Source organism: Camelus ferus, chromosome 1 (genome assembly GCF_009834535.1).
Source record: "Camelus ferus isolate YT-003-E chromosome 1, BCGSAC_Cfer_1.0, whole genome shotgun sequence".
Classification (NCBI taxonomy): domain Eukaryota; kingdom Metazoa; phylum Chordata; class Mammalia; order Artiodactyla; family Camelidae; genus Camelus; species Camelus ferus.
Window position 1 is genome coordinate 9,693,497 of NC_045696.1, and position 17,671 is coordinate 9,711,167.

Here is a 17,671-nt window from a genome sequence, read left to right on the forward strand (position 1 = left end):
GTGACTTCTTGCTCCCACTGTCCCCAATCTAAATGAAACTCTAGACCCTTCCTTCTCCCTTCAAGCAGTGGTGTGCCAGTAAATGTGTAGCAACCAGCTCTCTAGTTGGAGAGAAGAGCCTTCATTTACAGCCTTTGCCGATTGCCGTGGTGTATTCAAGCTACCAGCGTGGCATCACTGAATGAAGTGCTGGGAAGAGATGAACACTAGCACACTATTACCATTAATGGTATTTGGTTTAAGTGACCAAATACATACAACAGACATAAGTAACCTCAAGAGCATTGATAGTAATAAAATGTAATAAGATAATTGGGAAGTGAAGAGTTTTGAAGATTTATCATCTTTGTTTTTAAGAAAATCTATTTTATTGCAATTTTACAATATTTAATCTTTAAATTTTAATAATAGCTCACTAAATTCCCCCAAAGTTAACACCTAGCTCTTGCAAGCCAGCTCCAGCACACCAATCTAGCCCGCCAGGGCATCTGTCCATTGACATTTGGACCATGAAACTACGGTGCCATATGTAAGGTTTCACTGCCCTCCTTGAAGCTTTCTCCTATCATGGCTCTAGAACAACACACTGTTACAGTTTTCCTTTGACAATTCTGGCACACCTTGTCTTGGTTCCTTCTCTTTCCCCCACCCTCTTTGAGTATTAATAAGCCCTGGGTTTTCCTTTTTAATCTGTGTTCTTCTTACCTTCCTGGAGTGATCTCACTTAATCACCAGCATGTTAAGGACCCCACAAAGATGCCAGCATTTGAGCCCCAAATTCTGACTTTTCTCCTAGGTTCAAGAGGGCCCTGGAGCATTTCCACATTGCTCCTGACCTCGGTGCCTTCTTTCCTATCTCTTCATCCAAACTTGCTATTTTTCATGCCTTCCTCATCTGGGACTAAGGATATTCCAACTCATTCATTAATGCATTTGCAAATATTGGTTGAGTGTTTAATACAGGCCAGGCACAGTTTCAGGCTGTGGAAGTACGACAGAGTACAAAACTGGCAGAGTCCTCCAGGAGCTCACTTTCTGTAGAGTGACACAGACAGTCCACAAAACAAGCGAACAAAAACTAGATATATTTCTTAGTGTCAGACAGTAATGAATGTGATGAAGGGCAAGGCGTCTTAAAGTATCCTCCATTCCTTTCTCTTTTACTCCCCACATCCAGTTGGATACCAAGATCCAACCATTGACTGGCTAAATATCCCCAGAATGGAAATGTCCCTTCTCTCCAAACTGGCCTTAATTTGGTCATTATTACCTGTGACTTCCACAGTCTGGGACCTGGCTTCCCTGCTCCAGGTTCTTGCCTGATCTATGCTTCACACTTTTCTGGAGCTTTCCAAAACGCTACTCTCATCACCCTCTCCTCTCGTTAAATACCTGGGGTTACTTGAATAACAGTAGGATATGTTCCTTTGCTTGCTAAATAAGGAAACTCATTTTGTTAGTTATCTACCTTGCGTAAAGTGCTCAGTGCACACACACACACACACACACACACACATACACACACACAGTGTATTTAACTCTGACAGTTACAGAAAGGATTTTATTATCCTCCCAACAGCTTGGTGAATTCCCATTGTTTGTCAGTTTGCACCAGACGCTTTCACCGTCTGGCCCAACATTTCCCAGTGACTTCTCCTTCCCTGTCCCTCCCCCACCACATCTGAAAGCTGGCCTCACGGCCCTACTTTCCCATTTGAAGTTAGCTTCACACAGCTGAGCCTGTGCTGGCAGGGATGTGTTTGCTTTATCTTCTCTCCTTGGTGAGACACTACAGTCAGACACTTCCTGCTTAAGGAAGGCTTCCCCCTCGGACCCTCACCGCCATCCTTTGCCCCTGGAAATCCTTCCCTTCTTAGCATTTCCACAGTGCTTTGTTCATGAGACATTTTGCTGAGCACCTGCTATGTTCTAGGCATGGGGGATAGAAGATCTGTGTCCCTGCCTTCATGGGGTTGGCATTCTAGAGGGAGGAAATAGAGCACAAACACATAAATAATTTCAAGTAGCAATGCATGCTGCAAGATGCAGGGGTAATGAGGAGGACTGGGACTTCTAGGCTTGGTCAGGGAGGGACAGCCACAGCACTTAGCATCACGTGTTAGATTTGGTGTCTGAGTCTCCTTTCATCTCAGTGAGGGAAGGGATCATGTCGACTGTGTCTTATTTCTCTTTGTCCCATGTCCCCTAGCATATATGCAGTGAGTGTTTATTGAATAAATCAATAAACAAATGGGCTTTCATATTCCAAAAATTCTTCTGATGGCTTCATAGAAAATCCTGGTGACACAGTAACACACCTCCATTACAGGCTCTTCCCAGCAAAGCAGCTCATATGGCTCCCATTTTCCCCCATGATTATTGTACCACACCCAGCCATCTGACAGGGAGAATAAAACTGCATCAGACATTCCCATTTTGAAAGTACAGGATTATTTCTGGCTTGGAAACCGTTCAGTCCCAGGAATATCGATGCTAAGCATTCGTTCTAAAGTTAACCTATTTCTCCACCTGTACCGTTCATGAATCTACCCACTTGACCTCACAGGAAAGGGAAGTAGCTGGGTGGCCCCCACAGCTGCAAGACACAGTCAGCCAGTAGCTTTCTTTTAGGAAAATGCCCAGGGCAACACCACAAGGCGAGAATCCTGAGACATCACATGTGTCCCTCACAGAACACATGCAGCAGATAGATGGGGCGGGGGGGGGGGGGGGGAGGCACTGAGAATTTTCATCCTTCTGCCTTGAAAGTAGAATGCTAACTTTGGCAGATCATTGGTGTGATCACATTTCACATTATTTGGGGCTCTCTGATTAACACTGCTTTTCGTTTGGGTGGGAAAATAGCACATATCCTTTGATCATGAGCACAAGTACACGAAGCACAAGAGGAAATATTATTCCAGGTGGTTTAAACCCCGGTAACTTATCTCTTACATGCTTGCTCTCAATGAATTCAGATTTGCTGGGGGGGGGTGTATTCTATTATTTATGTAGCCTACTACATAATTTTAGGCAATTTAGAAAATCACTTGAAATATAACAAGATTGTATGACTTAAAAAGGGGATAAAAATTTTGCATATGATTTTTACTTGAAATGACATTGACTTATTGTACCAGATCTTTCTCACTGAGATTTGCTAAAACGTAATTAAATCCTTCTGTATAGGAACTTAAGACTCCAAAGGAAATAATGGTGCTAACAAAAGCCCAAGGTAATATCTCTGGGAATGAGGGGATTATGTTCCTCATTTCAGGCACATTTTTGCACAGTAGGTGAAACAGAATCATCTTCTGTGTGGTGAGCAGTTGTGAAGTTCCAAATGCTTTAGTTTCGCCATCTGAGTGTCAAGACCTCCCAATTCATGGACTTGCACAGCCTAGGGTGTCTCTAGGTATTCTTGTGATGGGCAAAGAAGGTGGGGCAGACAACCAAGAGGTGAAAAGATTCTCTAAAAAAGAAAATGTCTATTTTTTTAAATTTCACATTGACTTGTAGGAGGATAGGGGGATGTAGGAGATGAGGAATAATTAGAAAAGAAGAGAAATATTAGAAGAAATCACAACTTAAAACACTGCATATTATAAAAGCAAAATGTGAAAAACCATGGATCTGTGGAGATGGCAGATTGGGAAGGGAGGATACAAGGTAGGAGTTAAGAGTTTGGGTCTGGCCCAGACTGGCCTGGATTCTTGCATTGGCTCTGCTGTTTACTAGCTGTATGACCTTGGGCAAGGTCACTCAGCTCTTTGGATCCAAGTGTACTGGGTGCTTATTATTCTTAGCTCCCTTCTTGAAGTCAAAAAGTCAAACTAGAAGACCTCTTGAGAAAATTCCCTTTCAGTTTTCAGGAGCACAGTGTAATGAAGAGATGCTCGAAAAGCTGGTGGAGAGGCACTGCCCTGCTGGGTGCAGGCCTGGGAGAAGTTCACTTTTGTTTTTCTAGTCGGGGTCTTAGGTGGATTAAGTCCAGCATTTGGCCTCCAGGGACCTACCTAGCTTCTCCTTAAGCATGTCAAGTCTTTACCCTAAACAGCCCATTACTGAAAATGTTAGTGATAAAAGACTTTGTAGAACTTTTTGGATTATCTGCTTTTCACTCCCTAGCAGTTTGCAAACTCCCCACCCTAAATCTGGGGCATTATATTTGTTCTTGTGAAAAACAAGGGAATAGGGTCTTAAAATGTGAACTTTCTGATGCCCTTTGATATGTGCCAGCTGTGTTGGAGCAAAAAGCCCTCATCAATCTTTGCCTTTTGTCCCTAATTTTCTATAAATTACTATTTTCAGACTTACTGGTAAAGGTTCCTTCACATACAAACTCTAGACCCACATGAAAAGTTGAAAACAGTAATTAAATACATTACAACTAAGAACAATTGAGCTCATTTTATTTTATCTCCTAGAAAAGGAGTCTAGAATACCTTAATTCCAACAGTCAGCTTGAGACAAAGGAGGGTCCACGGAGGAAGGCCAACATCACATTCACCCTGAGGTCTCCAGAAACCCAGGGAAGACAGGAGACAAGAGCAGACGTGCAGCTCCTTAGAGGGTGTGGTTGGGGCTGCCCCGGTAGAGTGCCTGGAACCACAAACATGTAGACATTAATGGATTAACCAGAGGACTTAGAACAGGACACAGTGTGGGGACCAGAGAATGGCCAACACACACATCTTCTGTGGACTTCCTCTCCATGGGGCTCTGGGCTCAGCTCTCTGAGACTAGAGGCTATAAGGCAAAGACCAAGTTGAGGATGGTACCTTGGTCCGTCGGCCACTCTTCCCCCACCTGCCTCCCGTCCATGACCTTTACATGCTCACTCACCAGATTATAAACTCAATAACTATGGATTTCCACTTTATTTAACAATGCTTTGAATGGATCTTGAGATTTTTCAGGTCTTTTTGTTTCTCCCTATTTAGAGTGAGCAAGCAGAGGCTCAGTAGGTTTTTGCTGATGAAGGTGCTAATGAACTCTTTGAAGGCAGTATTTATGGACTCAGCCAATTCTTATTGAGCGTGTACTACGTATTAGGCACAGTCTTGATTTATGGTGTTGAGCATAACAGAGTGAAAAACAAAATTCAACTGAGTACATTTCAGAGACCTTATTGACTTTATTCATTGACTCATGAGTCAGACAGCATCCAATCAAGCAGATAAAAAGGAGCTCCGAGGAGCTGTGCGAAATGAAAGGCAGAGGGAGCAGGGACAGGAAGTTATACTAGGCAAAAAAGTGAACTGGTTATTGCCCGGTTACTTTCCTTTAGAGGATGACAAGGGTCTGTCAGGCAGATCATAACTTCATGCTGACAAGGTGATTCCTTATTGACCCGTTTAAGATTCCACTTCTGGGATTGTAATTCAGTTGTCTTGGTTTGGTGATAAACAACTCTATTGTGGGTCTCTTGTCTTGTTTTTAACAATAGATTTGGCCCTAACCCTAATGGAACTTAGAGTCTAGTAGGAGGGACACAATACAACAATAAGTATAAAAGTATACACTCTTATACAAGGTGAAATGAAAAAGTATAATGGAGGCCTTAATTAGATAGAGGGGGGTCAGGAAAGGCCTCTCTGAGGAAGTCATCTCAAAGATGAGGGGTCCCTAGCCCCCCTAATGGAGGCTGGTTCAAGAGAAAGATTGGTGAGACAGAGCCTAGTGATAGGTAGAGCTGTGGGAGTGAGAGGTAGAGCTGGGAAGGAAACAGGAGCTAGACCACCCAGGGTCTGGAGGACATGTGAAAGACTGAGATTCTGAGTCAGGTACAGTAGGAAAGTGTTGAAGGCTTTAGGGCAGGGTTGTAAGGCGATTTGGTTTTTACTTAGAGGAGGTCATTCTGACTGCAGAGAGAAGGCTGCAAAGATCACAAACAGTCATGGGAAGGCAGGTAGGTGGCTAATGGGTGCTCCAGGTAAGAGCTACTGGTGCTGGACCTGGGGTGGGCCAGGGGGGTTGGAGAGAAATAGTCTGCAGACACACTTAAAAGGTAGAGTCAACAGACTCTGTTTGTGGTAAAGGAGAGACAGTTGCAGGGGCACCTGAGTGGATGGTGGCTCCATTTCCAAAAGGGGAATCCAGTAAAGGAGCAGGTTCAAGGGGAAGGTCAGGAGGCTGCTTTGGAAGTGCTGAGGTTGAGGAGTCCACGAGGGCCAAGCCGAGCCGGAGGCAGAGCAGGAGCTGGAGGCAGAGATGTGAGCATCCTGGGGCTCAGGAAGGAGGTCGAGGCTGCTTGCTCCATGCTGCCTAGCAGGGCTCCACATCCACTAGACAGACTAACACATGACAGCCACAGGACCCAGGATGCTCCATTGAGTCTGCCATTCACCCAGAGGCCCCCAGAGGCCCAGTCTCAAGAAGGCTTAACAGTCACTCTGGCAACATATTTAAAACATTGAAATCCAACCACAGACACTTCAGTTAATTGCCAAGAGGGCACCCAAAGAGTTAAATGCATAGTAAGTATCAAAATTACTTTATTTATCCTTAAGCTTCCTCCCATATTACAGTTCACATACTCAAGTCCCAGTATAATAAAATCTGGATTAAGCTGTTGTAGAGCTTAATGGAGCCAAGTCACAATGCCAAGTTCCAGTTAATACATTTTAAATGAAAACACACCAGCAAGATTTAGAACAAGGGTCAGGAATCATAAAATAAATACCACAAAATAATTCTCCATTGTGAAATGACGGGCGTCATGCCCCGGGAGTCTAAAATCCCTTCTGAATTCAACAGTCTTTTCACTTGGAGACAATTAGCAAACCATTGGTAGGCTCCGCTCTTACCTTAACCGGGGGGAAAGAGAAAAGCAAACTCAGGGAAGCCAGAATCTTGTCGACCTCCATCTCTAAGCTTGGCTCTAGGCAACGTCAAAATATTATTGCTCTGGTTCAAAGGAAGACACTGATCCACCAACAACTGGGCGCAAGTAGAGGGTTAGTGCCTGGCATGAAAGAAGAACCTGGTTGTGCAAGCTTCTAGAATCTTCTAGATGCTGAATGGACTGACATCTCTGGGGATACCTTTGTTCTCTGAGGGCTGCAGGTGGTGGAGTAAATTAAAACTGTTTTCCACCCACCCTTCTAAAGTCAGTCTCCTTACGAATCCTGCCAGAGAATTCAGGTCTACTCTCAGAGAAGACAATCTCTATTACAAACATTTTTCACCATGGTGATGGTGAAGGCGGGGTCTCGCTGCCACCTGCGGGGGCTTGCCAGGTCTGCACTCACATCATCTTCCAACCTCCATAGATACACTGAGTCCTTAGCTGAAGCTGGGACAGTGCCAGCCCCCGGAAAGGCTGAACTGCCGGGCCTTCTCTTCGGTGCTCAGAGCTCTGTGCTGTGGCAGGTAATGCCCTTCAGTCAAGCAAATGAGGGGCTGAGCCTCACACAAAAGCCAACATTTGGTCTGTCTGACATGGCGGGAGCCTCCTGGGAAGGCCTTGAGTTCTGAGTGTTTCCCATTGGGACACATCCTAGCAGAACGAGTCTCAGTTTGGGGCCACCATCCCAGGCCTCGCCCAGTTTTGCATCCCGGTTCAGACCCTCATGCCAGTGCCCACAGAGTGGTAAAAACTAAAATGCCCCCCTTGTATTTCCAAAGGCCCCACTAAAGGAGGTGGTACCACGCCCTGGTGAGAAACACTGTCAGAGAAAAACCCCAGGACAAGAGGAGTTAGGGATCCAGGACGATGTCTCCTCTCTAACCAAGTCACACCGGGGCCCTGGACAGTCAGCAGGAAACTGTTCCCAGCCTCCCTGCCCCCCAGATTAATCCAGGACATATCCCCCAAAGGTCATCTGGGTCTTTTGGTGGAACCCATGGTTTTCCCTGGCAGGCCTCTAAACTGCCTCCACGCCATTCTCACTAGCCAGCTTGTCACTGGGGTTGGTCAGCATTCCTAGGTAGCTTGGGTGGCAGGCCATGTTGTCACCTTCCCCCGATTCTCATGGGCCTTAATGACAGTATTTGACACCCAACCCCCACATCACAGCCCTTTCTCCTTACACGATGGTTGGGGACACCCATTCCTTTGCACAAGGGATGAGGAAGAGCCATTATCAGTAAATGCTCCAGTGGATTCTTAAGTTTCTTGAATGTGACGGTGCACGAACAGTTTAATTCTGTGAGCAGAGAAGCTAAAATAGTTGCTGGCTGACGTGACTGGTAGCTCAGCTCTGTGGAACAGATGCGGATGCCACTGGGCCAAGGCCCGAGTAAATGTGGCCACACATCTGAATTGAATTTTGACAAGATCCTGTTGCCAGACCCTGCTAGGTCAAAAGTAGCAATGTCTACCACAAAATGGAGGGTTTGTCCTTGAAAAAGGTGATGTCGAAGAGAGAAGTGACGACTAGCTTGTGAGCTTTATTTATAGTGCTATTAATACACTGGTCCCAAAACCACAGGAGATCCCAGGTGGTCGAGATGAATGAAGAAAGAGGACACTTTCCTGAGGGTTTGCACGTCCAAGGATTTACAAAATTCGAAGTTAACTGATGGAGACACAGAGCGGAGTCATGGCCCAGCGTGGTGACTCCATCTCACAGTCCGGCAAATGGACCGTGGCGGTTTCCAGGCCAAAATACTACTATCATTTACCCTAATTGCGTCTACTCTGAAGGGGGCCTGCGCAGGGCTGTGCGGGGCTGTAATGTCTTGTGAGACCTCTGGAAAGGCAAGCAGCTTGCAGCCACTATGTCTGGGTCAGAGCAAATAAACAGCAATCGATATCTCGGCCCAGAATATAAACCTAAACCTTCAGGGGAGTTCTTTTCCAGGGTTGGATCTCTGTTTTTCTTCATTATTTTATGTATATATAATATTTTTTCCATTTTCATGCATATTGCTACTACTGGCCGCCAGCCAGGTCTACTTAGCCAAGAGTAGGAAAACTATGGGAAAATTTAAAAAAAAAAAAAAACAGTTTTGAACTGACTAGAAACAGAGGTATATGGAATTTAGACAGTGGTTTGACAAGAGAAAGAGAAAAAGAGGAGAGGCATGCTTTGGGGGCCAGAGTGGAGACATTGCAGAAGAATACCCAGCACTCAGGAATGAATCATAGTGGGATGGGGATGAGGAAAAGAAAAGGAACAAGCAAGGGAAAGTCTACATTTCAAGACTGGGGTCTGGCGGGATGCTGGACCCTTTGATGGAGCTGGGGCTTCTGCACCAGGTTGGCGCTTTGAATCACTATCTCCACGGTCATGTTCAGATTCAAAGGAACATCACGGAAAGGGTTTGTATCAGCATTTCAACAGCTCAGACCTTTCTCCAGGATCTGCTTCCCATTCTCCAAACCCTCTGATCTCCTCTAACCTTGCAAAACTTCATCTTGCTATCTTTCCATCTAGAGTCTCCCTCCTGTCTCACCTCTGTGAATTGGTGACATTTGGGGGTATAGCCTGGCAGGCTTTGTTTTGTCATCATCTTAAAACCCATTTTCTATGATCCCTCTCCCTCGGCCATCCCATACACACCGTGCCTTGCAACTTTTGACACGTGAAGCCCAGCTTTCCTCTGACCTAAGGTTAAGATATGCTATACACCAGGTTGACTTAAGGTTCCAGTTACCTGTGCCAGGAGGGAACAAAAGGGAAGAGAAAGGAGACAGGAAGGGGACTTATCAGGGAGAAATCGAAGTTGTTTTCATACATGGAAGTGCAAAGTGATGGTATATTTAACAGGAAATGACCAGAGGGCACTTGGAAATTGAGTTTGGAGCTCAAGAGATGGGGTTAGGGAGAAAGTTTGAGCGACAGTGGCACAAAGGTAAAAGTTGAATCCATGGTAGTGCTTTGTGTAACAATTTCCAGTCCCACCTACAAATTTGTCAACATTTACACTCACGCTCACACTATTAGCTCTCATGTCTGTATTCAAGGAAAAGGCCCCCCTAGTCATACCCTATTCCTTCTCATCTCCTTTATTACCAGCTCTTAACTTCAGTCTACAAATGTGCTCAAATCTTCCTTATCTTTAAAACAACGGCAAATTAACACATTTAAAAAAACAAAATCCTCTCCCCTGACCCTGAGTCTCCCTCCAGCTACTGCCTGCTTTGAAATGTTCTTGCCTTTCCCAAGAGGAAAAGAATTCTGCCTGGGAGGGGTAGATATTGCCTCCACTTCCTCAGTCTCATCAACTGCTCTCTCTCTGAGGTCACCCTTAATCTCCAGGTCTCCACACCCAATGGATTTTTTTCAGTCCTCATTTTATCAGACACTTCTACATTTTACATTATTGTTCCTTGGAATTCTCTGCTCCCTTGGCCTCTGTGACTCCTCTTTCTTGGTTTTCCTTATTATTTTCTGATCTTTTCTCACTGATCTTCTTCAAGATCTCCTCCTGTGGTACCATCATACTGGTATATATTCCCCAAAGTTTTAACCTTGGTCCATCTCTCCTCTCTCTCTGAACACTCCCCATGGGTGACCTCTTTCATAGATTTCTAATCTAATTCCATTATCATCAGAGAACACATTCTATATGATTTCATTTCTTTTAAACTATTGAAATTTGTTTTATGGCCCAGCTTATGATCTATCTTAATGGATGTTTCATATGCAAGTAAGGAGTATATATCCTATTGTCATGGGGATTTTTAAAATAAATGTCAATTATATCATATTGCTGATATGCTATTCAAGTTTTCTATATGTTTTCTGATGTTCTTCTATCGATTATAAAGAAAGGAGTATTGATGTCTTAACCTATAATTGTGAATTTCTGTTTCTCCTTTTAGATATATTGGTTTTTGCTTCATATATTTTGAAGCTTGGTTTTTGATGAATATACATTTAGGATTATTGTGTTTTCCTGATAAATTGATCATTTATTATTATAAACTCTCCCTCTTTATCACTGTTAATACTTTTTGTTCTAAAGACTCCTTTGTATGATTTTAATATAGCCAAATCACCTTCCACTGCATTAGTGTTAGCATTGTATGACTTTATCCATCCTTTTACTTTTAACCGATCTGTGTTTTTATATATAAAGAGAGTTTCTTGCAGGCAGCACATGATGTGGCCTTGCATTTTTATCCAGTGACAAGCCTTGCCTTTTAATTATGGTGTTTAGACCATTTATATTTAATTTAATTATCCATGTGGTAGAATTTCCATCTACCACCTTCCTGTTTGTTTTCTATTTGTCCTATCTGTTCTTTAAACATTTTTCCCCTCTTTTATTTCCTTTTTTGGATTAATTGAGAGTATTTTATGATTTATTTTATCTCTATTACTAGTGAGCAGTCAAAGAGATATAAATAAAATCTGGTGAGCATGGTGTCATTAAAATTAACAAAGAAATATCTCAATAAGAAAAGTAATCAACTGTGTTGCCCTTCAGAGTTTGAATAAATATAGACAGAAAAATAACCATAGGATTGGGCAATGTGGAGATCAATCTGATGACTTTGATAGGAGCAACTATGGTGAAGTAGTGGGGTTATAAACCCAATCTAAATGGGATACATAAAAAATAAAAGATGAATAAGAAGAGAGAGATACCATGGACAACTGAAGAAGTTTTATTGTAAAAGGGAGCAGAGAGAATGTGGTGGTGATTAGAAAAGGATGTGGCATCAACAGATATCATTTTTTAAGAAGAGAAATATAAGCACGTTTTTGAGTGCTGATGAAAATGACCCCATACAGAAAAAGAGATCAATGTTAGAGGAGAGAAGGAGAAAAGAAAAGGAGAGAGGGCGGGTTCCATAACACAAGTGGAGAGAGTGAACGTTGGTAGGAAAACATCAATTGTCACCTGTAAAAGAAGAGGCAAATATGTGGTAGACATCAAATTAGCTGGTGATTTTTTTTTTCTAAATTCCTCTCTCTGTTCCCCATGTTCTCAAAGAGAAATAAACAGCTCATCAGCAGAGGACATGTGGGTGTAGAAAGTGCTGTAAAAAAAGGGGGGGGGGGTTATAGATCATAGTGCTTGGAGGTAGAAGTTAGTTCCAGATGAAGGAATCAGAGAATACTTCTTGGATGTGGAATTATTCAAGCTGGGTCTTGAAAAATTGGGTAGAATTTAAGCAAGTAGACATTCATTCATTGGTAAATGTCCATGGAGAAATTATAACCACTCATGATCTGTGCCATGAACATGACAGGGTCACTGCCCTCAGGAACTTCTTGTCAAAACTGGGAAATGGTTTTCCAGGAAAAGTAAAGAATAGGAATGGGGGGGGTGAGAAATGAGGGAAAATTGGCAGGTGACAGCCAAATTACGGAAGACCATAGGGGAAAGTCTAAAAAATAAGGAGTTACTGAAGATTTTCCAGCACAAATATGAAAAGATTGATCTTTAAAATGGGCTACTCATTAGAGTTTGTCTATCTCAGGGAGGCCAGGAAGTCAGAAGGCAGAGAAGGCAGGATCTCACATCCATAAAACCTCTTAGATTGAAATTTTTGACATTATCTCCAAATGAGCTTACACATATTGCCATAGTAATACTTGCATAAAATTGAGAGAAGACAGTGTTCATCCACCTGATTTTTAACTTTTGTTCTAATATTGGTCCACACAAGCTGTAATGCCTCTGAAATTATACTTTTTGTAAATCCTGCAATGATCTCGTGAGTGATACAATTATATTAAACTTGGATTTTTCTATTAAAAACATTAACTTTTAAAAGTAAATACCTTAAGATATTCTACCATTTGGGGAACTTGGAGACTGTGTGTGCGTGTGTGTGTGTGTGTGATATAGACCCGAATCTCTAAAAGAATGGAAGTGATAAAGACTCAACCACTGAGAGCCTCCATTTGGAAAGACAGCATTATTACCTTTCATGAATTGATAATAGGTGCCTTCTTTCTGGAGTATTTTGTGATATGCTAAGAAGCATCAGATGATCAAACAGATGGGTAAATTATTACAGTTCTTTCATTAATGTCAACTCTGGTCTTACCATATTAGCAATGGTCACATATCGTTTCTCATTCTGCCTTTGCAGGCACTCTGTACCAATTAATAGAATTTATTTCCAGTCCACTGACATTTTAAAAAGGTTTTCAAAGTAAACAACTTGATACAATTTAATTACAATGCTTTGAAATTCAACTATGATTAATGGAGTTAAAGAAGAATACACATTAAATTCTTGACAGACACAAAGTGATTACTAAATGAAACTGTCATGAGAAAATAAAAGATACTTATTTGAATTTCAATTAGCACTGAGAAATGAACCCTGTAGGCAGACATAAGAACAAGCATTAAGCAATGCTGAGAGTAAGAACTCATGTCCCCAAAACTCATGAATCCATATTCTTCATTGTTTGCCTTCTCCACAGGACCAGACTAACATGGGAACAGACTAGTTAAGCACCTATGGGGTATTTTCTGAAGAGAACTACAAATGATTCCTAAGAAAATCTCTCTCCCCATTTTTCCATCAAAGATTAGTATCTTAGGTATTACCCTGTTTTTACTTCTTTTTTAAGATCCAAATACTTCTGGGTATTTGCCAGAACTTGAGGAGATGCACTCAAATCTAAAAGAAATTAGACATTAAAAAGCCCACAAACAATAAATACTGAAGAGGGAGTGGAGAAAAGAGAACCCTCCTACACTGTTGGTGGGGATGTAGTTTGGTGCAGCCACTATGGAAAACAGTATGAATATTCCTTAACAAACTAAACATAGACTTACTATATGATCCAGCAATCCCACTCCTGGGCATATATCTGGAGGAAACTCTAATTCAGTTAGACACATGCACCCCAACATTCATAGAAGCACTATTTATAATAGCCAAGACATAGAAGCAACCTAAATGTCTATCAACAGATGATTGGGTAAAGAAGTTATGAGATATATATACATATATCATATCATAACACACAGTGGAATACTACTCAGCCATAAAAAAGAATAAAATAATGCCATTTGCAGTGACATGGATGGACCTGGAGATTGTCATACTAAGTGAAGTAAGCCAGAAAGAGAAAGATGAATATCATATGATATCACTTATATGTGGAATCTTCAACAATAACACAAATGAACTTTTTAAAAAGCAGAGACAAACTCACAGACATAGAAAATAAGCTTATGGTTACCAAGGAGGGAAGGAGGGGTAGAGGGATAAACTGGACATTCAGGATTTGCAGACACTAACTACTACATATAAAATAGCTAAATAACAAGGACCTACTGTAGAGCACAGGTAACTATTTTCAATACCTTGTAATAGCCTATAATGGAAAAGAGTATGAGAAGGAATACACACACACACACACACACACACACACACACGTATAACTGAATCACTATGCTGTACACCAGAAATTAACACAACATTGTAAACTGACTGTACTTCAATAAAAATAAGTAAATATATGGGTACAAAAAGATTTAAAAAAAAAAAAAGAAAAGAAAAGAAAAGAAATTAGAACATGTCACCCAGGGTCCTGAACTTGCAGCTGGATATGGTAGCTATGTGGGCTTTATCTTGACTCTTTTTGGGGAGAGAAGATACATAAATTTTATTAAAAGAAGGCATATTTTCAACTATAAACATGAGAAGAAGGATTGCTCTATGTGCTGAGGGACTAAGGGGTGGAATGTTGTGGACATCTGTTGTTTCTATCTGTCCAACGCCCCTATTTTCTTTGAGGAGCTGCTCCTCTTTTATACCAATCAGGTACTTACAGATAGACGGTCAACCCCAGCAGCCCGATACCATCTCTTAGCACCTGAGAGAGCAAATGACATAGACCCTGACGATAAAGGCTTCCCAGCATTCTAACCACAAGTACTGGTGCAAGTGTAAGTCCTTCCCAGGTATTTTTCTGTTTAAGCTGGAATAAAATCATTTAGGAAGTCCGGAGATCCCAGAACAAAATGCAGAATGCAGGGATATATGGTGCTTGACCAAAGTAACTTTGTAAGTGAGTGGAGCTTGTAAGACTAAGGGCAAAGGAATGGTACGTAGGCACAGCACTGCACACTAGCTGACACAGTTGTTTCCCACAAGCGTACAGGTTCACAACTTTAAAATCACTATATATGTATCCCAGGATTGGACAGTTAAGTAAATGGACCACAGATTGTGAGAGCCAGGCTTCTCACTGTTGGTGGAGGAGGTTACAGATAAGAAATGGGAAGAGGCTAGAATAATCTATGAAGTAATGGGTTAAAATTGGGGATATCAGTATGAACTCATGTTTAGCTTAGCACAGATATTGATGGTTACTCATAGAAACGTTTATATGTGTGTATATACCAAGTTAGCACACACATGTTATCTCCTTCCTCTATCAGCTGAGAAGGCCTAGAAGCAGTGACCATCCAGATCTTAATTCATAAGAGCATTCTCCAACAAAGGAGCTATTGATCCTTGGAGAAATGGCTGATGCTGAAACTGGGGCAGGAAATATACAAGATGATCCTGGAGCATCTCGTAGTCCCAGAAAGTAAGGAAATGCTCAAAACCCCCACAAAACCCACATTCATGGGGCTAGGTCAAAGGGACCCAAGAGAAAACTGAAAGATCCCTCAACGGCCAAGCTGGAGCAATTTGAGCAGCAAAATTTAAAAAAATAGTAATGGAATATATAACTCAAGTATAAAATGAATATCCATCAGCCCATAATGATATAAATAAATGATTAAATACATAAATAAATTGGGGAGAAAAAAACTGCCTGTGCAGGGGAATTTCAAATAATTTATCTAGAATGGGGTACACCCTAAGTGGGGGTTGTACACAGCAATTTCCTTCCAAAGAGGACAGCATGGAAAGGGGGACAAAGAATAACTTTATAGTGTAGAAATATGGTAGTGTTCACGACCTCAGCCAGATGATCAAAGTTAACAAACATCACCAGGGTAAGTCATGTTGATAATATATACCCTTGATGTGATGTGATGCCAATTTCACACTTTACATCTATGGTCATCCCCGCCAAAACCCACAGCCCCAGTCCAGTCATGAGAAAAGCTTCAGACAAATCCCAACTGAGAGACATTCTAATGAAATAGCTGATCAGTTCCTCTCAAAACTGTCAAAGTCATAAAAAACAATGTCTGAGAAACTGTCACAACCAAGGGGGAGTCTGAAAAACCATAATGACTAAATGTAATGTTTGATTCTGGTTGGGATCCGAGAACAGAAAAGGAACACTGAAAACCAAGGAAGCCTGAAAAGATGTGGACTTTAGTTAAAAATAGTACGTCAATACGTCAATACTGATTCATCAATGACAAATGTACCATATGAATGTTAGGTGTTAATGAAAGGGAAAACTGGGTGTGGGGTAGGAAGGAACTCTCTGTGCTATCTTTACAATAATTCTACCAATCTCAAAATAAGATTTGTTCTAATATAAAAAGATCATTAAAATAAAATTAAAAGCTTACTAAAAAAATATACCCGCATCAGAGAACCAGCTCTCTCTAGAGCATCACCAGTGAATCCCTGGTTCTGGAGGTCTTGGGTCCTCTGCAGTAATTCTTGGCCACCATAGTTTCTACAGACTTCCTGCTGGCTGCCTTGGGTCCCTTGGCTCTGCGCCTTGGATCCACCTGTGGTACCCTTCTTCTCCATCCTTGGCACTTCACAAGACCCTGCTGAGGATCCCCTTCTCCTTTGCATCATCATCTCTAGGTACAAATCAGGCATTCCAGGCAAGATGCTAGGTTAACGTGAGTCTTCATTCAATGCCACTGAACGCTTAAGAGATTCTGACCTGTAATGTCACTGCCTCCCCTCCCCTCTGCCCACTTTAGCAGGAGAAGCTGTTTGAAAGAAAAGCTACTTTCTACCTAAGACAATGAGAGAGACTTACCAAGAAGGAAGACCCAGAATATTCTGAGATCCTGAAATTCCAACAGACCCCTGACCTTCCCTTAAGGCAATGCACAAGGTCCTTAGATGCAAATATCTTTCAAATAGTTGCAAACCAACCATGCATATGGCCCATAAAACTTGTCCTGGCCCTAGCCTCGCATCCTAGAGGTCCCCCTATCTCCACTGCCTCAGCTCTCTCTACACCCCAAAGCATCAACTCAGTACTACGAAGACCTCAGGGAAAACAGGTAAAGAAGACATTATCCAGGAGCGTGGGCAGAGGGATAAACACGTGAAGGGGGAAAAGTGCACCACTGCAAAGAAGAATCATCAAAATGAGGGTCTGAAACAGGGCCCACAGCCACAAGTTTGCATCGGGCTGCTGCTGTGTATGGAACAAGCTGTCGCCAGGAAGCAACCGTCAGGAGAGGGTATGGGGAAATCAGAAAATATGTAAACTTGCTTCTGGAAAAAACAGTCAAGAGACACTTGGAAAAAAGCCAAAGAAAGGGTGAATAAAAGAAAAAGGAAATAGGATGTATTTAGTTTCCTGTGGCCACTGGAAAAAATGACCACAAACTCGGTGTCCTAAAACAACAGGAATGAATTTTCTCATGGTTCCTGGGGGCAGAAGCCTGAAATCAAGGTGTCAACGGGGCTGTGCTCCCTCCAATGGCTTTAGGGGAGAATCCTTCCTTGCCTCTTCCGGCTTTTGGAGGCTGCAGGCATAGCTTGGCTCACGACTGCATCAACGCCACCTCTGTCTCCATCTCCTCACAGCCATCCCCTCTTCTCTGAGTCTATGTCTCCTCTTCTGCCTCTTACACGAAC

The 17,671-nt window shown here is 42.2% G+C and overlaps 1 long non-coding RNA gene across 5 annotated transcripts in view; it reads right to left on the minus strand.

Annotated features, from left to right (window-relative positions):
* Positions 1 to 17,671, minus strand: part of LOC116661005 — a 132,130-nt gene that overhangs the window by 44,792 nt on the left and 69,667 nt on the right. For 3 of the 5 annotated variants that reach the window (XR_004316783.1, XR_004316771.1, XR_004316766.1), the window contains exon 2: positions 4,446 to 4,602. This is a non-coding gene — a long non-coding RNA (uncharacterized LOC116661005). Of the gene's footprint in view, positions 1 to 4,445; positions 4,603 to 6,048; positions 6,061 to 6,809; positions 6,901 to 17,671 lie in introns of those variants that run through there. The other 2 variants (XR_004316814.1, XR_004316787.1) reach the window with 2 other exon arrangements.